Genomic DNA, 26,025 nt, shown 5'->3' on the forward strand with positions numbered 1-26,025 from the left:
GGAAGGCTCCGCCCTATCCTGGCTGTCATCCTTTCTGGCCCAGCGCACCTTCCAGGTCTGGGAAAACAACATCTGCTCCTCCGAAACTCCCCTCCAATGTGGCGTGCCTCAGAGCTCCTCCCTGAGCCCCACATTATTCAATATCTACATGGCCCCATTGGAGGAGGTTATCACCCCGTTCGGAGTGAGCGTCGTCAGCTATGCTGACGACACACAATTAGTTGTGTCATTATCCCATCCCAGCCAACAACCAGCAGATTTATCTAACTGCCTTACGCAGGTTCAACGCTGGATGAACAGTTCAGCCTTAAAACTGAACGGAGCAAAGACTGACGTTCTCCTCCTTGGCCAGAAAGGACCTACTCTCTCCCCGAACATCTGGCCAGGATGTCTGGGTCCCCCACCTGACCCTAAACAAGAAGTAAAAAGCTTAGGCGTGTGGCTCGATACAGACCTTTCGTTCACCACGCAAGCAAATAAAGCAGCCGGGACGTGCTTCGGGCTCTTGAAATTACTGAGGAAGATCCTGCCCCTCTTGCCCCCCAACTCGCAAAAATTGCTAATTCAAGGCCTGATTCTTTCTAGGCTTGATTATAGCAATGTGATCTACTTGGGCGCCCCTGAAGCAACAATGAACAAGCTTCAGAGAATTCAGAATGTCGCCGCAAGGATTCTCACTAATACTCCTGCCAGAGCCTCGGCCAAACCAGCACTAAAACTCCTTCACTGGCTCCCAATTAGGGAGCAGGTCAAATTTAAGGCCCTGTGCCTAGCCCACAAACTGCTACAAAATCAAGGCCCCCCTATTCTCAGAAAATTTATCAAACCCTATAAATCCTCTAGATCCCTCCGTTCTGACAAGGAGAATCTCATCATCACTCCCAGATTTAAGAAGGCACGTTCAGGCGGAAGACGTTTCTCAGTCCACACCGCCCGCCTCTGGAATGCACTCCCCCGCGACCTGAGAATTGAACCACATTACCTACGCTTCAGGAAGCGGTTGAAAACCCACCTTTTTCCCTAAAAGCAACTTGCTCTTCCGGAACCCCGATCTCCTACCCCCCCCCCTCCCCTCCCTTACCCCCCTCCTTTCCCGGCTCTCTGACCTGTAGAGGTAGGGTTCTTAGCGCTGGGATACCTCCGGGTTACTACGCGCTCTATAAAATTTTTATTAAGAATAATAATAATAATAACGAGAATATATAAAACAGTCACAGCGTTTGATGCTTGACATTTAATCACCTTGTGTAAAGTGGCACAGTGACCTTTTCCCCAAAAATTATTCTAAGTTCCATTTAGTGGTAAACTAGACAAATACTGCATGAAACTGTTGAGTTTGTTTAAGTACTGTTCTAGCAGATTAGAGACAATGGAACTGTTAAGATTTCCAAACATTTTTTAGTATCGGGAATGGCCATTAACATGAGTTGTTCTCGTTCCAGAATGACAATGTAGTTCGTTATTCAAATTGCTGACCTGTAGTGGTTGCATATCCTTTCCTTTAAAGTAAATCAGTTAATATTTTGCACGGTAGTCACTCGTGTGTGCCTGGCAGACCAGAGTCGGTGCTAGAGGTGCTCTCCCCTTTGGTGTTGGTGAAGAAGACTCATGGTCCAAAGGTCTGTTGATCGGTGTTATACTCTGTGGGGCCGAGAAGATTCATTAAGCCCAAGAAGTAAAAGTCTGAAACGTGCTCTCCCATTGTGACACCCACATTCAGAATCCATTGACGCTTATAGGATTCTGAACAGACAAATAGAATTTTGTATTAAAATATTTACTTTAGTAGACTGTTTTTATCTCTTTCTTCACATGCTCACTGTTGTTTAGATGAACAATACAAAAATGCATGTGAATCTCTCCACCAAAAATGAGATCATAATTTTTCACAAGTAATCCGTGGGCCTCTTCTCTTTCTACTATCCTTAAACACATACGCTATAAATCTGTGCTAAGCATAGTGTGCCGCCCGACTTGTATTTTGCGGTTTCTGTCATTGCATCCAGATATATGATACAACAAGTAACATCATACCTACAACAAGTCAGGACTAGTTGCTTTGTCCATGGTTGTTAGTTGCGTAAGATAAATAAGCAGCAACTATGGCCTGTATATAATATTGAAAAAGCTTCCACTTAAAGCCATGGTGACACCACCACAATGTTGCTGCTCCTGAGTTTCAAAAAGAGAAGGGAAATCCAGAGAGAAAAGGACTCTCTTTAAAGCATTTCCCTTCCCTACAACGCTCACCTGGCATGACGTCATGCCGTAACTTCACTAGTGAGAAGTGAGCAGTGTGAGCAGGCGCACATTGATGTGCCTGCTGTTACTGCTGTCCTGCAGGGCACAAAACAGAGCCCGATTGAGACCCGTTTCAAGTCCCCCTTTATACAAGCATTGGCAATGAAATAGGTCTAGCATTACTGAAAGTTTGAGCTATTGGCTTTGCAAATAATAATGCAACACCAATAACTCAAACTTTTAGTAATGCAAGACCTATTGCATTGCAAATGCTTGTTGTTTGTTATTGTGGGGTGGGAGGCAACACATTAGGGTGGATGACGGATGACAGTTGATCCAGCGCAAGACTGGGAAATGGGGAACAACATCTACCGATATCCACCCTGTGTCGCAGACCCGACGTCACACTAGCTCATTCACACATGCATTAATTGGTGGGGCCCATAACACCAACACTCATACGTCCCTCTCACAAGTCTGCACACCCAGGAGGGATGAGTAATTCAAGCGCTGGACATGTGGGGGAAAATACCTTATAACCTATAGGGAGAGAAAAGTTAATTTACAAAATATACATCAACATCCTTCGCCTATAGATCCCTAGTCTCAAAGCATCAAGGCACTCCACCCACCTGGTCTATGGACCATTTTAGTTGGATTGGTTGATGGTGATTTAGAACCAGCTAAAACACATTTTAAGACTCAGAATCCTTATTTTCCTTAATGAAACCACAAACTCATATTTCTTGTTAATCAATATTTGTTTATCTAAATTTTCATAATGATTAATATTTGCTTTTGTCTCATCAAAGTTTAGAGTTTTTAGATCAAAAATAAATCGCAGAACATCATATTTACCTAATCTGGCTATCTGAAGTCTTCTAATTCATTGGCTCTGCATAACCAAATTTTGTCGTAAATTGTACTGAAAAGCAGGCCAAAGCTCAAAGTCCTCTGCTCAGCATGCTACAGTCCCAATTTATCAAAGGACCAGAAATCGTGCAAGCATCTATCATAGCCTGTGGATTTAGAAAACGTTTGCAGTCATCAAGCGGTCGTGCAGCATCTGGATCATCAGGAAAGGTGTCACGAACGAAGGTGAAATGAAAAGAAAAAGATCGGGAATTGTGCCCTCCCTACTCTACTACACTTTTCATAATAAATTAAGTCGAAGAAGATACAAATTTAAACTTTAGAATGGTTGAGATCATAAGACTTATATTCCCAGATTTTCAGTAAAGTTCGAGGGGTGAGGTCATTGGTCAGTGAAGTATCGGCTTGTTCCGGTTTACTGTAAGGTTGATTGTTCCCGTGTCTTGGCGAAGGTCCCGTTTCGCATCCTTGACTGGGGACACTTTGTGCAAAGGTCGCTATGAGGTTTAGGAGATTTCCCGCACATGCGCAGCTCACTCTGCGCCTCATGAGACAGTGGCCACTTCTGCGTGTGGTGACAGCAACCATATTGGATTTAGGCCCAGATGCCAACTTAAGCGAAACAAACACAAAAGAATAATTAATTCATAGAAATGGTGATTCTAATGTTAACCCCTTGCTAATCCCTTTATGTGCTTGTATTTGTCTAACATATAGCGACATTTAAAGCAATTATATTCACCTTTTTCGATCCTCCTCGAGGGTGCAATATCACAAAGCAACATATATCATGCAATATTCTATTACCACATATACTATTGTTAATATGCGCACAGATTTTAGTTACAAGAGTTATTTAGCCATGCAAAAAGCAAATCCCATGTGTAGTTTAAGTATTAATAATGTTGATTAGTATACATGCAACACTTGTTTAATAATATTATAATTAATAGATTATATAATTAGTATTTTCATGCAAAAATAGAGGAGGTATACAAAATGTTGCACTACCTGCTCCATCACAGTCAAGGGCAGCACAGACAATGGAGAGTGGGTGGTGTAGTGTCGTGTGAGTTAGCAATGACGGAACCCTTTTGGTTCCTGATGGGCTCCATAGAACTGTAATGTAAGTGTTCATGTGTAGTGATTAAGTTCATGTCTAGAATGTTGATTTCGTATGTACACGCAGAAGAATAAAGAAGTGTAAAGCCAAGCTCTGTGTGTGGCGTATTCATTTATGAGTACCCAGGCTGGGGATGACACTCCAGGTGGGAGGGCCTGGGAGAAAGCATAAGGAACATGGAGGATGGGAGGGGAATGAAAAGCAAAAACACAGGCCACAAAACAGACAGCAATAAAAGGAGGGAGGGTGAGTGAGAGGAACCAACAGAAGGAGAGCGGGCAGGTGGGGGCAGGCAAAAACTCAGGCAACAATGGACAGAGTGTAGGTTTATGGCAACTAACAACAGAAGAGGGAGGGTGGTTGGTAGCAAACAACAATACTGGCAACAATGGATGAAACTTGGTGGGAGCAAGCTATAATACAGACAACAACTGAAGAAGGTAGGCTGGGAAGGGCAAGCAACACTGGTGAAGGAGGGAGGGACACGAAGGGGGGAGCAGTAAGTGAGGGAGTCAGCTGAAAAATACACAGTGGTGATGCGTCCATGCTTAAGGGGAGAGACAAACAGTTGACGAAGAAGTCTACTGCAGCTGACCAATACAAAGGAAGGAAATAAGACTGACAGTAAAGGCAACCAATGGAAAACAATGAACGGGATCTAGCCCACTGATCGAAGAGACAGTGTATGTACTGTTTATGGGACACTTAAATAAAATTTGAACAGTGTGTTGCCCCAAATTTCTAAGTGGATTGCTTCTTTACAGAAGTATGATTTTGAAATCGATATCTTCTGGTTGTTTAAAATACAACAGGTGACTGTTTAAGTAGATTAGCTGAGTGGACATGGGAGGTGCTGCTCATTTCCCTGGCCACACCTCTGAATGGACACAAATGAAGAAGGTATCCCCATCTTAGATGTTAGGAGTAAGATGCACTGTGGGAGTATGTGCAGCAGAAAATCAGGAACTGCAGAAAAATTGGTTAGGATTACCCCTGTGAACGTTTACGCCATTTGTAATGGAGGAGACAGGAGTCAACTCTCTGCCCCCTCACTGGCAAGTGCAACCTAAAAATGTGGCTTCTCAAGGCAACTTTCTCAAAACAATTTTTGCACCTGTTAGAAGAGGACTGTAACCCTCTTGGTGTGACCTGAGAAAATTCCTGAAGGACTGGACCTGTTCCCTCTTGTAGCCAGTAAATAATTCAGAAAAGGTACCTGCCCAAAAGGTATATAAGCGGGCCTAAAATATAGGTCCCTCGATCCACACAAGACTAAACTGGGACAGAGCGGACAGAACAGATAGCACAAGGCGCCAGACAGAGATTACGGATACAAAAATATATATATCTTGTTTATTTTGTTTTTAAACATAATTTTTTTTCTTTTTTCCAAATACTTTTTAGTCGATAGATACACATACATTCAAGAATAAATAAATACAACATATATGTAAATCAATACATTGTTCAATGTCCCACACGTAAATTTAAATCATGCACACAAACATTCATTCCAAAAGACATTCCAAACAAAACTTCCGGTCAAGGTGGTAAAGCTATCCAGTGGTGGTTGACCACTGTATCATCCAGATGGACATTGGCGATACTATGAGAAACGGAAGGCCGAAAGTTCAGGCGCCAACGCGCGTTTCGGTATTGGACCCAAACAAGGGCCCCACCTTCATCAGGGCGTAGACCAATGGATAGTAGGGGACATGAGCAATACTTTAAATTCTACCCACATGATGGGGGTCAAGGGGAACATTTTCAATATGATGCAGATACTCAGAGAAACTACTACATGTCAAAGGTAGTGGCCAGGCGTATTCATGAAAAAAATCTCGGCCAAATCAGATCAAAAGACGAGTATTCAGGAGATATGAGAATCAGGCTGATAACATATTTGTCAGTCACAAAGACGCCGTGCCGGGAGGTGCGCAGGAGTTGCAAACGAACCTCACAGTGCTCAGGTTCATGGATGTCGAAGAGGTGAATATTGTGCCCAAACGCTAGTTACGTGTACGCTTCTATAGCGTCTCAAAGTGAACTTAATGATCCTGAGGTCGGGTTCTATCAGTACGTCAATCCCGCGGCGGCAACGACGTAGAGGGTCCCTCTTGTAGCCAGGACAAGAGAAGTGGACCCCCAGGGTCAGAGGACTGGTCTCCTGTGTTGCTATAGGGTCACAGAATGCTGAAAAAAAACCATTTTTTTGCCCAGTCACGATTGGACCCAGCTGAAGGCCTCACGTGAAGAACTGAGGAAAGGGGACATACCCATAAGCCTCTCAGATGGTTTATCTGACCTGGGAATCCATTGAGGTTGGCCTCACAGTGCGCCTGAGTCCTGTCTACAGCGACTATCAAGTATCACTGGTACTTAGTGCTTTGTGGCGCTTTTTCACTTAAAACTTTTCATTTAAATTTATTTTTCTAAATTGGAGTGGGATTTCTATTGTTTGGTGGTTTGACATTACTGTTTTGGTATTGCATTAATACTTTACACATTGCCCTATGTTAAGCCTGTTTACTCTTTGCCATAGTGTAAGGAAATGACTCTTTTGTTTGGCTAACTCTACTTTTTTGGAAAAATGCTGCTGTTTTTTTTAATCTGATAGTGCACTGAGGCCTGCCGTACAGACCTAGTGAATTACCCTGACCCTAAAACATGTATGTCGAATTAGCTATACCTAATTGGCTAACCTTAACCTACTTAAGTCCCTAGTATATGGTAGCCAGGATACCTAGGGCTTATAAGTTAGAGGGTCACCCCAGAGATTGCAGCAATAGATGTGCCATGCTGGGTGTGACACGCGTAAAAGAAGTCTCCCAGTCTCACATTGCAGACTGGATGAGCAGTTTTAAACTACTAGCCCAACATTGCAATTTAACACAATGGCACAGCCAAGTCTCCCTATGTGTGTCACCCCATGGCAGCCTACCGAGCCGTAAGACAGTGTGCAGTATATTACATGAGCAGAACATGTATTGTAAATGTTCTAGCAGTAAAAACACAAAACTATTGCTTTTACTGCAGAAAGCATTGGTCGCCAAGATGGTGAGTGCAGAGTTACACGCTGGCACCTCAGCTATGCAAACTCTGTAACGGTGAGACCAAATGGATACACCAAGGTAGCAAACAACTCGTTACATTAAGCCCAACTTGATTCTCAAGTCGCAAATAATGTAACAAGTTGCAATGTGCAACTTTTACAAAGTTACCACTTTGTTGCTGTTAATCTCTAGGGCCCTTAACAGTTTTACATGGAGTCTTGTCTCTGAGACTGCTTTCTGCCCTCCTGTGGAGTTGTGCTAACTACACTAGGAAGGGTTACAATAGGGGCCTGCTTTGGAAGGAGGTGTTATCTTGTTACTGCAGGAAGCACTACAAGTCTTTGCCCAAAAGTTGAACTTGAAAGGGGCAGCCCCAGGGACTAAGATCTGATGCTCAAAAGTTGCACCTATCTCTGCTTGACCCTGGAAGGTTTCTCAGAAGGGAAGCTACAGCCCAGAGATGGCTTGGCTGGGATTGCAACCCCTGCCAACTGGACTTCGGCCAGGCTGGAGGGGGCCTATTGGGATGTTAGACCTTGTGTCCAGGGCCCCTTCATCTCCTTTGTTGCCCGAGGAGTACCTGCAGGAAGACCCCCTTTGACCGTGTCACATCCACAGCATCCTTCAGTATCCTGTATCCTCAGCATCAGGGCCACTCCATAGAGATCCAATAGATTGAGGCTAATGTGCCTGTTTCTGAGGTCCTTGTTGATCCCCCTGACTGGTTCCCTGCTGCAGGTGGTCACTCTAAGTAACTCCAACCAACAACATTAAAACTTGCCCAACTTTTTTGGTGAAAGCTTTTGTGCCAAATTTCTTGAATTTTCCAATGCTTGTTAATGGTTGAGTGAAATGCTTTGATTTACTTTACCTTGCAAAATAAATATTTCCAGAACCCTCTGGTTGATCTTTTCTGTTGTGGTGTCTAAACACATATAAAAACCTGCTTTATTTTTGCAAACTGGTGTTGAATTTCTTAAGTGTCTCTGTTATTTCTTTTCCCATTGTTTTGGTACTGTTTGAATGCTTTACACTTGTTTCTCTGTATGAGCCTTGCTGCTCAGATCCACAGCTACCAAGCGTTGAGTTAGGATTTAACAATCAAAACCTACTGGCCCCAAAGGGGTTGGTAAGGGTATTATACGGAGAAATCACACAACCACACTTTATAAAACACCCAATTTTCTCGCACATAGCTATTAGGTGGTTGAGATCAGGTTAATTTGGTGACTTTTTGGGTTATTCTTAAAATGTTAGTATTATTATAATTCCTTGAGGTTGGTCACCGACCACACCAAATAACGCACTATCTTAAAATATATATTTATATATTTTTACTTACGATTTCTTGAGGCTAGCAAAACTGTTAAAGCTAGCTCTAAGCCAATTCTGTATGGAATGCATTTTGATATAAAGGACTAAATGTGACAGCGTGATGATTAAGTGTTGCTATGCTTTCCTCATTGCAAATAAATCATGTTCAATTAAGTACAGCTATGAAGTGCTTGATTTAAGTCGGTGGTTTCCGGTGCTCTGCACTTAATTGGTTTCGGAGGTTCTGCACTGGCACTTAATTGTCAACACTGCACTTATGGCAGTTTGCCACATGGTGGCGCTGCTCTTCCTATCTAGAAATGAGGAGAATTATGATTATTTATGAATACTTTATACATTGAAAATTACTAATACCTGCCTCCCCAGCCATTCCTTTGGCTTTGGGGGCCTGGAATAATCGGACCTGTCGCCCTTGCAGGCGAAAGAGATGTTAGTAGTTGCTTTGGTACCGTCTGGCAGTGATGGCGGGGCAATGGGTGGAGCAAGCTGCAGTGACCTCCTGGGAAGGGCCCTGGCACTTATTATTATACCAATTAAGCACTGCAACTATATATATATATATTTTTTAAATATTTGATTTATTTTCATAGCGCAAAATGCAACCTCATGTCCTACATGAAACAGAACATGAATGGTAAAATGAGATGAATGTGCCCTCGGAATTGGATTTTTTCCCCAAATTACTCTCAAATACGTGTGCAGGAGTAATCACATAAATATCGGTTACTCTGCATCAAAGAGTAGAAATTTCCGAAGTTACTCCAGCGTAATTGAAATTCTACCCAGGCCTAATTCTCTGTCACTGTTCTTACTCCCATTTTGTGAAATGCTAGTTTGTATAGGGTGTTTGAGATTCTTTTAAGGCCAGGTCGCCCCCCACCGCGCTAGCACACCCTGCTAGTGCTGTGTCCTTGTGCCCCTGTGCCTCACTGCTGCTGCCGGACCCTCGAAAAAACCTGGCGCCATGATCGGACCACAGGAAACATGACAGCCCTCGAAAACGCCACCCGCAAACACCACCAGCTGATCCGCACCACCAAAAGGACATCATTCAAAGAGCGACTAGACAAAAACACCCACAACAGCAAGGAACTCTTCACCACCGTCAAAGAGCTTTTCAACCCCAGCGCCAGCAACAACGACATCACACCGTCACAAGACCTCTGCAACTCCCTCGCCACATTCTTCCACGGTAAGATCGGAGATATACACGACAGCTTCGTGCCCCATTCTCCGCCTCCAGCCAACGAACCAAGACCCCCCACCACCACCATCAGCGCTTGGACCCCCATCAGTACTGAAGACACCACGCACATCATGAACACCATCCACTCCGGATCCCCCTCGGACCCATGCCCCCATCACATCTTCAACAAAGCCGACAACATCATTGCACCCCACCTCCGGAACGTCATAAACTACTCCTTCACGTCAGCCACCTTCCCCGAAAGCTGAAAGCACGCCAAAATCAACGCCCTTCTCAAAAAACCCACAGCTGACCCCAAAGACCTCAAGAACTTCCGTCCCATCTCTCTTCTTCCCTTCCCGGCTAAAGTCATCGAGAAAACCGTCAATAAACAGCTGACTGCTTTCCTCGAGACAAACAACTCACTCGACCCATCACAGTCCGGATTTCGAGCCAACCACAGCACCGAGACCGCCCTCATCGCAGCCACCGACGACATCAGGACCCTGATGGACAACGGAGAAACAACCGCCCTCATTCTCCTAGACCTCTCGGCAGCTTCTGACACCCTCTGCCACCGCACCCTGATAACCCGCCTCTTCCACACCGGGATCCAAGGAAAGGCCCTGGAATGGATCACCTCCTTCCTCTCCGACAGAACCCAGAGAGTCCGCCTCCCTCCCTTCCGCTCAACGGCCACCAAGATCATATGTGGCGTACCCCAAGGCTCCTCGCTCAGCCCAACACTCTTCAATATCTATATGAGCCCCCTTGCTGCCATCGCACGCAAACACAACATCAACATCATCTCCTACGCCGCTCCAGGAAGGAATGAAAGACGTCGCAGAATGGATGAAGCCCAGTCGCCTGAAGCTGAACTCAGACAAGACGGAGATCCTCATCCTCGGACATTCCCCCTCCACCTGGGACGACTCCTGGTGGCCCACAGCACTGGGCTCCGCACCTACTCCCACTGACCACGCACGTAACCTGGGATTCATCCTGGACTCCTCCCTCTCGATGACCAAGCAAGTCAACGCCGTCTCATCATCCTGCTTCAACGCCCTACGCATGCTCCGAAAAATCTTCCGATGGATCCCCACCGAAACCAGAAAAACCGTCACCCAGGCCCTCGTCACCAGCTGACTGGACTACGAAAACGCCCTCTACGCAGGAACAACAGCCAAACTTCAGAAACGACTCCAGCGCTTACAGAACGCTTCCGCCCCACTCATCCTCGACATCCCCCACCACAGCCACATATCCGCCCACCTGAAAAACCTGCACTGGCTCCCCGTCAGCAAGAGGATCACATTCAGGCTCCTCACCCACGCACACAAAGCGCTCCACGACAAAGGACCCTAATACCTCAACAACCGCCTCTCGTTCTACACTCCCACCCGCCAGCTCCGATCAGCCGGACTCGCCCTCGCCGCTGTCCCACGGATCCGCAGAACCACCGCCGGAGGAAGATTGTTCTCCTACCTGGCCGCCAAGACATGGAACTCACTCCCCACACACCTACGAATGACCCAGGTCCACCTCACCTTCAGGAAACACCTCAAGACCTGGCTATTCGAGCAGTGACAGCACCCCTCCCCTTAGCGCCTTGAGACCCTCACGGGTGAGTAGCACGCTCTATAAATGTTTTGATTGATTGATTGATTTTCTCACTGGGGCATGCACGTGCGTGCTGGAAAGGCCTGATTTCTTGGTGACAAATATGTTGAGTTACTGTAGGAATGTAGCATGCGCCTAAAATGTTGGTATCATAAAGTCATGACAATTGAAAAAGGAAATGTTCTACTTATATAAAATGTTTGATTGTTTACGCCTGAAGATACAGCTGAAGTAAAGTTTTAGACAGGTCACTCAAAAACTGTAAAGCGGTCCTGTAAAAATTTTAAACACCTCCTCCGAGAGTGGGATGCTCAAAATAGTACACAAAAGATGAAATGCGAACGCAAAGCCATTTCTAGATTACATTGTTGACGTTTAATTTTCACTTGCAATAAATAAGTTGCCATCTTTTTCGGTTTACACTTGAGTGGCAGCTTAGAAGTTCAAACACAAGATTAATGGACCTCGAAGATCAGAGCTGCTCCTGTCAATATTTTAAAACAATACTGGTGAAAGCACATTAGGTCGAATTTCCGACATAAGGTCCTATATTCACAGGCCCTGACGCCGTAGCTGCTTAACATAACTCCGGGTGTTACTTAGTCCTGTCAAAGGGTAATAACTTGCTTAAAAATAGTACCATTGATCGCTTTCAATGCATAACACACTGGCGCCCTCTCGGGGCAGCACTGCTGCAGTTGTTCAGAGCAGGGCCATTAATATTAGCCCACTAGCAGTGAGACGCTCACATTTTAAGGCTATCTACACCCATTCACCGAGTGGCATGTTTAACCCTTGATTGCCTATGTGGAAAAAAAAAAACACTAAGGAACTACAAATCGTACTGTGACACATAATCAAGTCCAGTAGAATTATAGATGTATTTACCTGCAGCAGTTTCCGCAAAATCGTGGATTTTTTTTCTATTTGCCACTATATACCATCTGCTGAGTAATTTGAATATTTCATTAAAAAAGCCAAGCTTTGTTTTTAGCTCAAACACATCAAAGATGATTAAATAAAGATGCAACGCATCATTCTGAGCAGTGGCTGATAGCTGTATTTATGGGTTAAGCTGGTACTAATGTGGAGCAGCTTTGCAAAGGCACTTTTAAGATTTGCTAAAATGACAAAATATTAAAATAAAGAAATAACACTGTTCCCGATTACACCACGTTATGCAGCATTACTTCCCTTCCTAGCTGCGTTATTTTGGCAACCACTGCCACCTAGTTACGATAGCCCTGGATACAACTCATCCGCCATTTTTGGTTTTTCATCCAACTGCATGTTGCATGTTGGTCTTGTTGTTTTGCTTTCAACGCTGCCATTATGGTTTCAGAACCCCAGCATGCAAAGTTCCGTTGGCATCAATGCCAGAATTTGGCTAAGGTGTCATGCATGACATTACATCACATGTCAGCTATGTTTGAATTTTTTAGAAAGTCCCCTAGTCCATTTTTTAAAAGCTGTTTGTTTCATGCAGAACTCTGCTCACAAACATTCTGAGGGGTCACTGTTTCATTCTCCTCTGCATTTAAATAAGCATTGGTAATCGATTACATTTTGTCTTGTCCTTATTGGAAAGTTTATGCCAAGCTTTATATGTGTGGGCAGCTCCAGTAAAATCGTCCTAATGCACACACTAAGTACAGGATAGGTTGTAGAAGTAGGAAGGACAAACATGAATAAAAAGTACAGTAATAGCAACAAGAAATTATTAGTGAAAGGATTTAAAGAACAGTTGTACACTCTCCGCAAAGACCTACGCATACAAGAACAGCAGTCCTGGAAGACACAGGCAAACCATAAATAAAATTGGCAAACCATAATTAAAATTGCCACACGTTCATCTGCTCACATCTAGCAGGGAAATCGAAGGAACGAAACTGAACTTCCGGGAGCAAATGGAGAGTTTTGTTTGGTCGTATGCCGTAGCGGACCAAAAAGGGAACATGGATTGTCGGATATAAGGACGTAGGTAATTAGTATTTCCGTTAGAAAAGGGAGACTTGTGATTGGTCGATTGGAAATGAAGTGTAGCATGAATTGGATGTGGATATTACCGGAGGGTGATAGAACGAGGGCTATATCACGATTGGTTCGCTTCAATTGTCCTGGGAGTCAGAAATGTGGATGTACACAACTATTGAGGAACAAAATATGAGATGCGAGGGTTATATTCCAGCATGATAGATTGGTCACTAATTGGGATGCAACGGTTATATACGTACGTGGGTAAGCCAACCAAGCTCGGGTCAGAATTACAAGTAGTAAAAGGAAAATAATTGGTTAATATGCCTAACGCACCATAGAGAGAACATATTGAGGCGCAAGCGGATTGGTTTAAGTGTGTTAGCCGATACGGATTGGTTTAAACATGTTAAGGAATCAGGAGGGAATAGGCGAATGGGTACGTAGCCGACAGAACAGGTGACTTGGGACTTGCTCAGAACACGTGACTTGGGACTTGCTGAAGTATGAAATCAGATAGGAAACGGGTGAATAGGAACTTGGATTTTGCGGGGAAATCGAAGTAGCGAAACTGAACTTCCGGGAGCAAATGGAGAGTTTTGATTGGTCAATTGACATAGCAGTCCAAAAATGGACATGGATTGGCGGATAATAGGAAGTAGCCAGATAGTAATTCCATTAGAAAAAGGAGACGTGTGATTGGTCGATTGCCATCACGGACCAGAAAGGGAACTGTACTCGGAAAGAAGGTGGGTACGTACTGAGGGAGTTCGATTGGATAATGCACGAATTGGACATGGAATCTGATAGGAGGTTACTAGATTTAAATAAGGCCGAGCCAATGGTTTGGGGTTACGGCGGGACTCGCGGTACTGGCAGTGAATGGTGACGGACGCTCAGGCTTTAAAATCAGTGAGACTAACGGGGAGGATGTGGTCCGTCCGCTATAGTGCCAATATCAGCAACAGTTATCACAAAACACATAAGTACACAAATAAAACACACGACACTGTAATGTAAGTGGAGAAATATTGCTGCAGGTTTATTAGCATAAGCAATATGCAAACATGGTGGGTTATCTTACGGGCGATCCCAGGGCAGGCCAGCCCCTATGCCGCGTGCCCATCTGATAAGCCTAGAGTCACCATGGCAACGCCAACTGGTGTATACCAAATATTGGGAGGGTCCACCCCTCCCATCCGTGGACCACCAGTCCACTTGCTTCACATGCCCCCCCGTGATGGGTGGGCGGAACATACATGGCAGCCCCCGGTTGCTCAGACCCACAACCGCCTGTCGGCTAACGGGGCGCCGTCGTTCTTCCAGGGGACACGCTAACCATCCCTGGGTATCCTGGCTTAGCACCCCGCGGTGCTGCTGCATGATATACCCCTTGGTATGTGCATACCCTGGATCGCCCTGTAACTCCTCCACAGCCTTGGGAGTGGCCACCGTCACTACCAGGGCCCCCCACCAAGGTAGACCTGTTTCCTTCCAACCTGCTTCAGCCAAAGCTTCCCCTAGGTCCAGTAGTTCCAGTCTATTCGCAACCCGCAGCTGCCAAGCCTACACCCAATGGCAAGTAAATACATGCCTAGAGAGGAGAGGTGCACCCCATCACCCCCCAGGCACCCTGTTGATTTGGCGTGTAAAAGGCCATGCCTGATGAAGCCAAAACCTCTTAGCTCAGTGAACTTGCGCATGGCGCTGTTGACACCATAATGGCTTCTCCTGAGCGGGCTCCTTGCCAAGGTAGCCTATTACTTACAATCTGCTGCAGCCAAAGCTTCCCCTAATTCCAGTGGAAAAGATCCATGCTTCAACTAGCGAGGTGTACCCCATCTCCTTCCCGGCACCCTCTGGATTTGGCGTGACAAAGACCTTTCCTAATGAAGCCAAAACCAAATTTGCTTTTTAACATACAACATGCTGATAACCGGGCTTCCCCAGGTCCAGCCAAACCAGTCTTAGCCCATGCCGGCCCGGAGCCGGCATGCCCCCTCAGGCAAGTGCCCCCATTCTATCAAAAAACTCCCCGTGGATTTTGACTGATGTGACCCGAAACCTAAAAATAGGCTTTAGTCCAATGTTACCTTTGCATGGCTGAAGAACAGTACCTATGACAAGCCAGTCCTGCCAGGAAGTGCCCGCGGGTGGAGGAAAGAGTTGACAAACCCGCTCTACTTCCTCTTACCTCAGTTACCAGAGTCTAGCCCTAGTCGGAGTATGACCATCACCTTCCGACAGTCAGCACCCTATGTGAGGCCTAGCCCTCATAAAGTTCTGACAACATACCCGCGAGCAGACAGGACAGCGTGACCCAGGGGGGAACCAAAGCATGAATGTCTCACCATGTTAATACTGGGAATCCAGTGGTACTCCTGCTGCATTGCAGCCCAAATATGCCTCCTAGGAGTTTGCCCCAAACATATGGACCCAATCGCCCCCGTGGGAAGGTCACTTCCACCGCCTGCATAGCTGCCAGGCAGTGCTGAAGGGCGGGAGAAGTCACCCCTTACCGTTACTCACTATAAATGTACCTGAATTGTCGAACTAAAGGACAGGCTATTAAGTGAGCTGACCAGGCTCTGCCCTTGAAACCAGGGGTCCGACCCAAGCCCCTCTAAGTTCTGCTGCTTCACCTGCCTGTTAACACGAATCCCCAGGGCAGACCCCGTCCTCTAACCCACGCTTGGCCATGCCTGAGCTTAAGAAACCTCTGAAAAGCGGGACAACAGGCTGACCACCAGCATTGCATTCTGGATGTTCCTGACCAGCCAAGAAACATGCGCATAACTAAAGCAACTGGCCCCATGCCACAAAAGTATCAATTCAGCCTTCTATGAATGCAAAATGTGCTCTGTGGCGATCCGTATTAGTGTTCCCTCCAAACCAGCCGCCCAAACCAGGTGACCCGCACCCTCTTGGCACTGGCACACTCCCGTCCCAGCTGCCCTAGAGTGCCTAGTCGAGTGTGGCCACCTACGTTTTATCACTGACGTTATATCGGGGTATGATGACACTCAACTAACTCTACTGCTGAGTGCACAATGCACCATCGCAGGTATGTCTTTGCCTACTCAGTGGCTGGATGTAAAGTTAGATGACATAGGCAGCCCAGTCCCGGGCGAACATAGCAGCTTTACAGTTTCTGGTGCTGTCCACCGTACCTGTAGCTAGATGAACCGAATGCAATTCCCTTGGTCCTGTTGAAATCCTCCTACCGAATGATGTGGGAGCTCGCCACCAACCTCCGTCCAAGCCTGCCAACCCCACAAGTATTTGGACCCCTGTTGCTCCAAGGATTGGAGCGGGGGGGAGGGGGGCAGTCCGGTCTGAAGATGTGTGTGATGAAGGACATGCATCCTGGGGTACTTATAGTTGAGTTCAAACGAGTACCTGATGTGTTTAACTACTAATGGCGTAGTAACAACTCAATCAGCACAGGGCTAGTTGACCCCCTGTCTTACAACCGTGTGAGACACACAGGGAGAGAACGGAAGGCTAACCCCAGTCTGACACAGAAAAACCCACCCCGTGGCTGTGCCCAAGGAAAACACCATCCCACATCAAACCGACCCGATGAAAAGACAACAAGCGCCTAACGCTCTACACCCGCGGATGACCCCGGAAACAACCAATCGTATAACAATGGAGTAAATAACAACGGACATCCTTTCAGCATCTGAAGGCCTAGCCTTTCAGAAGAAACCTGGGAGCCCAACGCCAGGCCTCAGAACCGGCCTCGGCACCTGTGGCGTATGTGATCTTTGCCCACTACTGTGTGAGCCAGGGCCCCGTAGCATTTTTTTTTTCTTCTTTTTTTTTGATTGCTGAAGCACACGTAAACCACCCTAGCTGTTCTTAGCCGCTAGGTCATCCTACCCACAGGAGCCCCAAAGAACGACCAGGTAACATTAGCCATCACGCAACCTGGCGTAACTCTTTGCTTAGCCTAGGTGCTGGATGCAAAGTGACACCTCCCCCTGCTCCCGACCATAGTGGTGAAGCGTCCCAGGAGTGCCCGGCTAATATAACAGACCCCGACAGGCCAAGGGAGCCCTGCGCAGCTGCAAGTGTTTCCCAGAGTAAAACTGGTCTGCAGGGCTACCCAGCATGCTCCGGCACTGGCTATGGCGTACCGACCGGCCACCAACACACCGCGCATTTACTAGGTGTTCCAAGTCCACTCGGTCTCATTTGCCCAAGAAACAAAGCATTGAAACCAGGCCCCTAAGATGGGTGCTAACTCAAGCAGAGTAAAACTCCCGCCTCACCTGTGAGGACCGCACAGCCAATCCACTCCCACTGTGCTGACCAGAGTACGCGGATGACAATCTCAGCAAGGCAACCTGACCATTTATGTACGCTGCCCCATCACCCATCACAATAATCTGAGATAAGCCGCAAGATGACAAATATAACATCAGCACTAGTCTATATTCGCGTTAACCGCCAACAGCGAAGAGACACGTACGCGTCCGCCCGGGGGACACCACACACCTCAAATCATTCCAAAACCGCGAAACATAGCCGGGCAGGAGCATGTTGCACCCGCACCCATGCTCAATATAAGGAGAATCGGGAACACAAAATTAATGACTAGCGTTTCAAACCGAGTCGGTAACTGTGTTGAACACCCACGTCTCAGAGTCCCCCACTGTTCCCACCGACCCAACTTACACTCCCATTCCCTAGTGAGTGGTGCCCGCAGCTCTGTGGGACACTGGCAGGATCTGTGAGTGAAATGAGGGAGGGAGTTTTTTTTTGTTTTTTTTTGTGCGTGAGCATGCCTCATAAAAAGAGCATCGGCTGCACCACAGAAGAACACATTCACTATCAGATGGATACGAGGAGATAGAGTGATTTGCCCAGAATCGCCGGGAGTGCCGCGCCCCTGTGACCAGCGCTCAGAACCTAGTTCCGCAACGAACACAAAGCGGCAGTGACACCCAGTGGCCAACACACCACTGGCCTCAATCCTACCCATCAGAACTATAGACTTCATCAATGGTTGTTTATTGCATAGGAAATTTAAGCAGCCACGAAGTCTTGAGGCTTTACTAAAGAAAACTGACAACTTGGCCACAACAAACCTGATATTGCTGAGGCAGGGTACCAGACAGTCTGATATCATGACCGAGTCCGGATGTGCTCCCGCAGCCCAGGGCCCCTGGGGGCCGCTGGGGGAGCACTTGGCACGAAACCGGACCCCGACTACTGTCCAACAACAAGCTTACAGTATTCTGGGCATATAAATGCTATAAGCGGAACCCGGGACCACCACAGCCCCCCGGCACAGGAAAAACCGAAGATACCGCAAGCGGCTGAGGAGGAGAATCCCCAGCAGACAGAGAAGGAAGGCCCTATAAACTGCGGGTAGTTCTAGTCCCGCCTGTGTACAATCCAGAGCCAGCCGAATTCAAGAGGAAATCCTGATCCCTTATTTCTAGATCAAGGCTTATTCTCAACTGTTTCAAACTTCCTAACCAAATCTCCCTACCTCTCCAATCCCAAGTAATCATAACAACAGGAGAGTACGTTCACCCGTAGGTAACTTGGCGCTAAAAATAGATGGTTCTTGTTACCCAACTCAATGGAACTCATTCTATCGCCGCAGGTGGATGAAAGGCTGAGCAGTGCGATAACTTGGCACTCAATAACTGATGGTACCTGTTACCCAACTCAATGGTACTCATTTTATCGACCTCAGATGGATGACAGGCTGAGCAATTAGGTAACTAGGCACTAAATAACAGTTGGTACTTGTTACCCGACTCCGTGGTACTCATTTTATCGGCCTGTGTAAAACAAAGAACAACAACGGTTATGCCCGGCGCCCAACGGTGACCTTCTCCTGTGCTTGCAGGCCGGGAGCTTACTCTCCGTGTCCCCCACCGTCCCCTAGCGAACTTACACCCCTGTCCAGCAGCGAGCATGTTCCACCGATCAGCCGGACACCAGGCACGGCACGATCTAAGGGGGAGAATGGAGAGGTTAATGTTTTATTTTTTGGTTTTTTTTGTTGCTTCTGTGGCCTGCAGGCACTTACGCCGCGCTCCCTGCATGCACCAAAAAGCTCCATGTGCCCCTCCTGAGGCCCTAAGCACGTGGGAGCAACGCAAATTCCATGAACACCCGATACCCTTTGGTGCTGGAAGCCAGGGTTCGAGCATCGGGGTCGCGTCCACATTCTGTGATTCTGGGCAGAACTTCAGGGGGTCCCCTTGCAAAAGCACATGGAGGGGGCCCCGGCGGCCCGGCCCACCGCCTACCACCTACCACCCAGAAATCTAGTATATTTTGATTTGAAACCTCCCACATTTTAATATGGGAGGTTTCTATATTGTCTCTGTCGAAGTTCTAATGAGAAAATGGCAAATGCTCTTAGCATACAAGCTATGCCATTTGTAACAATAATGTCAAAAGCAGATTATTTAACTGAGGCAGCAAACGGAACAATGTCAAGGAGCGGTCCTATTGTCTCAGGAACTGGCTAGGGCTGAAGAACCAAGAACAACTATGAAGGATCTATAATCGAATTGACCTTAATGGACAATAACTTGAAACTTTGAAAGACAAACCCAAACCTGCAATCCATAAATACTCGACTGACAATTTACATGAGAAGCATACTATAACTCAGTATCCTGCGAAAGTCAAGAGAAATAGTTTGGTGAATTATCTGCATGCCACACACTAGTGACTGTCAAGGGTTGTGCTTGATAATAACGTGAACTGAGGAAGCAATTTAAATTTCTACCATCAGGTCTTTATTAGTAAGGATTGCAAAACAGGCAGGCAAACCAGGCTGAGGAAAAAACAGTTTTGATACTTCAGAACATTGATGCAGATGTTTGTCTGACTTTATCATGCCTGTAGTGTACAATGCTAATTACAAGATTTAAGGCACACGTATTACAGACAACTGCAAGCAACACCATAAATAACACTGCATGTAGAATAAAAACAAACCATATCAGCAAGTACCTAATAACAATCTAAACAAACTGTAGTTGGTAAAGCAAAAACTTTCTAAGTGCAGAATACACTTGAAGTAACTCAGCATGTTATTGACAGCAGCGTAGGGTTTCAGGTAGAAGTTAAAGTATTGTTATTCTGGCATTAATAGGGATTAAGGGTATAGGAAATAATGTTCTGATCCTGCAACAAACTTCCAGTCTTATTATTAGGGTTGGCAGCTCATTATTTTGATGCCCTATACAGGACAAAAATAAGCAGTCACCTAAAGCCGTATTTTCAGCACTTATCGGTGCATACTTCGAACAGCAAATATAAATAGAAAACACTTTTAATTGTGTTTTAGGGCTGCATGAATGATCCATGACTGATAATTAAAGGGAACAAAGACAGAAAAGTCACATTACAAATTAATACATAAATGTTTATTTATAACCCTATTTAGTGTCAAATCGAGGTCTTTCAGTGTCGTTAAACAACACATGACTCACATTTTTCTTTGGCAATCCTACATTATATTCCTTTTCATGAAATTCCTTCTCACACTACAGCAGTAAATGTACATTTCAAATGTAAGGAATAGGCCCAGGGGGTACTGTAAACAGAAAAAACTAGGCCTCTGTAACCAGTTTACAAAGGTATGCAGATACAAATGATCTCTGGCCTCGAGGCAGTTGCCTTCAACCCCCTTGCTTCTGGGCCTGGAAGCTCAGGTCACCTGCACCCACCACACACCGCACGCACCATTTAATTTATGAGGTAGGACTGTTTTGAGGCAACTCACTGGTGCAACTAACACCGACGAGAGAGTGTAGTGCTGCCTGTGTGCGCTACAGCGCTGATGGGGCCCCTCGAGGCTGGAAAACAGGGGCAGCTGGGGGCATAGCTGCCAAGGTTTCAGATTGCAATGTGTGACTGTTGTTGATGTATGGTGGATCCCATCATGCAGTCAGTTGTCTATCACTGAAACGTCAGACAAGTGGTTCTGTAATGTTCAGCAACTGTTTCCCCGTGTGTCTAGCACTGAATGGACACATAGATGCAAACACGGAGTGTTTCAGTGGAGGCGCTGTGTTTAAGGAAAGGAGCACACAGGAGTGTATGGACACAGCATGTGGGACACTAACACATGCTTCAGACGTCAATTTAGCCTCACGTCTGTGAGGGTGAGATACAAGCACCCCTCATGTAATCACTAACATCCACAGATGTAGCGCCTAAATGTAGCAATGAAAGGGACTGTTAGCAACCGGGCCCACAAGCCTGCCCTAACTACTAGGTGTGAGGGTGCCAGTCACAAACTCTGCATCCGTTGACGACACCACCACTAACACACTTCTAGCAACCACACACACAAATAATATGAACCGGTTTACAGTGCGCTTTGAGCCCTGTGCATATGGTTTCAAAGCACTGTAGAAATGTACCAAGACCATATAAAAACAATTGTATTACCATATATTTTTGGTGGAGCAGTACTGCCCTCAGCTTAAGAACATTAAGTACATTTTTCAAAAACCTCACTGCGCAGGTTTAGTTCTCAGTCCCTGTATCCTGCCCCTCCCCCACCCCACGTTTGCTGACAGACCCAAAAAAGCTCATTCTTAGTTTGCTGGAAGCAGAAGACGCTAAATTAACCAGTCTACACAATGCCATCACATGTACTGATGGCGGCGGGTCTTAACCCGGAAACCGGGTAAACACTGAACAACACGGAGAGAATCGCGTCTTGTAAAATGCGACACATTACACGCATCATTTGCATATGTGTAGCAGAATTGCCATTGGAGAATTTTAGAAAGAAAGAACTTGCACGCCCCTTCTAATGATCAAAATTATGGACAAAAGAGGTAAGTTCTTGTAAAAGTGTTTGATTTCTACACAGCAAAACATTATTTTCTGGATCCTATTTTTTAAAAATCTTTTTTAAACCAATTCTATTTTTTGGTGGGTGGGGGGGCAAGCAGCAAATTCCTGCCGGCCCCTCCACTTTAAAATAAAATCACTTTGCGCTACTTCCTTTTTATTTATTTTTTGTTTAGCGATTCATATAAAAAAGGTACTCCTTCATTTTGTAATGATCTGTTTATGTATTGGTGCACCTCTCACCCCTATACGTACTTCTACAAAATAACGTGGCTAGTCATCACACCTTTTCCCTTTTGGCCATGCTTCACAGCATCTCCAAAACACATTGACAATGGTAAGACCTATGAACTTTGGCCAATGTTTTGGGGTTTTTGTTTAGTTTTTTGTTGAAGTATGTCTTGGGGTGGCCTCAAGTATATGTTATTTTATATATTACAGCAAACTTGGTCAGCCTGTGAAATCAAGAATAATTATATCAGGAATTTATGAAGGACGATTTTGGGAGAAATATTTATGCAAGGAAACATTTTGGGGGGTAACTCAAACATTAGGAATTGACTGTATGTGTGTGTTTAATTTGACATAACATTTGAATCACATAGGGGATATTTCAATAATCATCAGGAATTTATGAAGGATGATTTTGGGAGAAATATGTATGCAATATTTATGCAGGAAGAGGTTTGGCGCTGCGGCCAGGGCGACTGACGCCGGAATCTGGGGATCAGGGTTCGATCCCCAGCGCCGGCGGCAGATTAGCCCAGCACCATGTGACTCTGGGCAATAGCTTGCTTAATCTTCCTGACAGCCCCCAGCGCCTAGAGATCCTTACGGGTGATTGATCGCGCTTTACAAATGTGGATTATTATGCAAGGAAAAATGTTTTTGGGATAACTCAAACAATTGGAATTGATGGTACATGTGTGTTTACTTTAATTTAACATTAAATTGGAATCACATCAGGAATATTTTAATAATCATTAACTTTACCAATTAGGATCAAGGACAATAATCGTAGAATGATGAGAGGATATCTAGGCACCATGAATTAAGATTATCGATTCTGACAGAAAAATAAGGTACTTGATACTTATTATTGAGGTACAGGCTGAGTGCATATTAATTAGATTCCTTAAACAATAAAGAAAGGGAGGGTGCAAGAGACAAGATGTCCTATGGGGGATGGAACTCGATATGTGATTGGATACAGAAATAATAAACATCTCTAGAAATAAGATGACGTAGCAAGGTGAACACCCGGATCTCACTTTTAATTATAGTCTCTACTTTCCAGAGATAAAAGAACGATTCCCGCCGTCAAATAACCTGATATATTAATTCTAACGTGAAACGAAAAATATCGGTGCGTAGTTTTGGAATTTTGAATCATAACAGAATACATTGGGAGAATTGTCATCTCACCATAATCTGTCTTTACTAATTAGGAGGAAAAGACGATAATAGAAGAGGGTGGATCAATTGATAAGACATTTTTGGAGCATCGGATATATATAATTACTGACTATCATTAATACAAGGTAACATCATGAAGACTTTACTAGTAATAGAGCTAAGCTACCAAGGGAAGTCTCTGTAGGATAGTGATTGAAAAAATGTCCAATAGTTTAAATTCATGTTCGAGTTAGAATATCAGAGAGAGGTGACTTGGAGGGATTGGAGGACATGGGTGTATACTAAACACCTTGACAAGTCTGATGACGAGCTAGTTATGTATATTAATGTAAATATAATTTGTAATGTGACATTGTGTTTTTAAAACATGTTTTTCATCCAGTTATGTTATTTCAATTGATTTAGAATGGAGATAAGCAGGCCTGAACACAGTTAGTTGTATTAATACTAGGGTGAAAACATTTTTTGGGTATGTGAAAAGAAGAGCCTTCACAGGTTTCTTGAAGTTTTATGGTAGTTTACGCATCAAACAGCATCCCAGCAGAGAGAAGCATCTTTATCTTCAATCTCTCTCTTCAAACTGTTTCTCCTAGAACGCATCACCACTTACATTCTATTTGTAGCTTAGTAACATGGCTGTGACATAAGCAATAGACATCTCTACAGTATGATTTGATGTATTAGGGCACTGATGAGTGTATGTATTTTGTTTTTTACAGCCCTGATGAAGTCATGTGTCAGGACGAAACGCGTAGGCTGTGACTATTAAGAATTATTGATTATAAAGAATTGATGGATTGATCTGCAACTTAATGAAAAATATGGAAATGATTGAATGAACTTTTGAGAATAAAAACTTTTAAACACTGAAAGAAATTTGGAACTCATTGGCCTGTGGAGTGGAGTAATTGTTATAATGTACAATAATTGATTGATAAATGTGATATATGATTTATATGCTCCTGTCATTGTATATATGTTCATTTTTTGGGTGGCCTTATAGCTGTGGACCACTGAGAGTTGAGCGTAGGGTTGGAAGTGACTTGATCAGAACAATTGAGCTAGTGTGCAAAGTATCTCAAAACCTTGACCGCTATAGGTAAGGATTAGTTTGCAATAAAAGGTTAACGTGTAGCACAGCACAGAGGATCGTAAAGTTATAAAACAAACACACATACAATAGACTTAAGGATGGAAGACGATAGGAAAATATTAGCAGTGGAACTTTTTGCTCAAAGCAAAAAAAAACTGCAGAAAATTAGAAAGACTCTTCTAGCAGTAGCCTCAGGCAGACATTTTTGAAATTGGAGAAATTGAGAAAATTGGAGCTGTCGAAGTGGTGGGATGGCATCACTTAAAAAAATTATGTGGATCAGAAAAGAGTCCCTAGAGGTCTCAGGATACTTATTTGTCCAACTTTTGATGACTTGGATGAGGATTTATTAAAAGAATGGGAGGAGAACTTACATTTGTCATCTTTCTGCATGATGCATATTTTAATTAAAAATGCAGAACTGAAGGTTGAGAAGTTATAAAAACAGATAGGAGAGTTAGAGAAAGAAATTAAAGACATGAATTAAGGTGATTAATAAACACCAGCTTCAAATAAAGGATAAGAAATTAAGTAAAATCAGAAGAGTTGAACGTGACTATAATCCAGGGAAGGTTTTCACGTTTGGGAAAAGTTTCGATGATGTACAGAAACCGAAGACACAAGGAGGTGTGGAAACACAGGGTGACTTAAGTTCAGTAAACTACAGCAGTTCAGATCTTTCTTCGAATGAAGAATCAGGGACAGCAAGGGCATCAGATCTTAGACCAGCTCAATGCTTCTCTTTTTCCGAGGAAATACAGCAGATAAGGAGAGGAAAGAAAAAATTGGCCCAAAAATCAGGCGAGGGAAACGGCAGCACCTAAAATATAAGGATAAGAACCCGCAGCCAGGACAAATTGAAGAAATAGATCGTGTATCTGGTGAATTGAAATCTGGGGGACTTGACTGTGATTTGAAAGTGATTAATCTCTCAGATCGTGTTTTGAATCAATATGAGTTATCAGTGTTACAGAGAGGCTTGTCCTTTTGTCTAAATGATCATTGTAACTTAACAGACATAGAAATTGACTTGTATAAATTTGCTAGAAAATTGAAATTAAAAAGTTTTTTTGCAACAATGACAAATCCAGTTATTCCTTGTACTAAAAATGTAACCTTTAAGAAGTTTCTATAGCACACCTTAGAAATGTGCAAACTCTTGTTTCCATAACAGAGGGTGAGAATTTGGGGGTCAAAGATGTGGCATCATTTTTAGATATTGAGGTGGATTATGATTGTATGAGTGGCCTCAAACCCACATCCA

This window comes from Triturus cristatus, chromosome 7 (genome assembly GCF_964204655.1).
Source record: "Triturus cristatus chromosome 7, aTriCri1.1, whole genome shotgun sequence".
Lineage (NCBI taxonomy): Eukaryota > Metazoa > Chordata > Amphibia > Caudata > Salamandridae > Triturus > Triturus cristatus.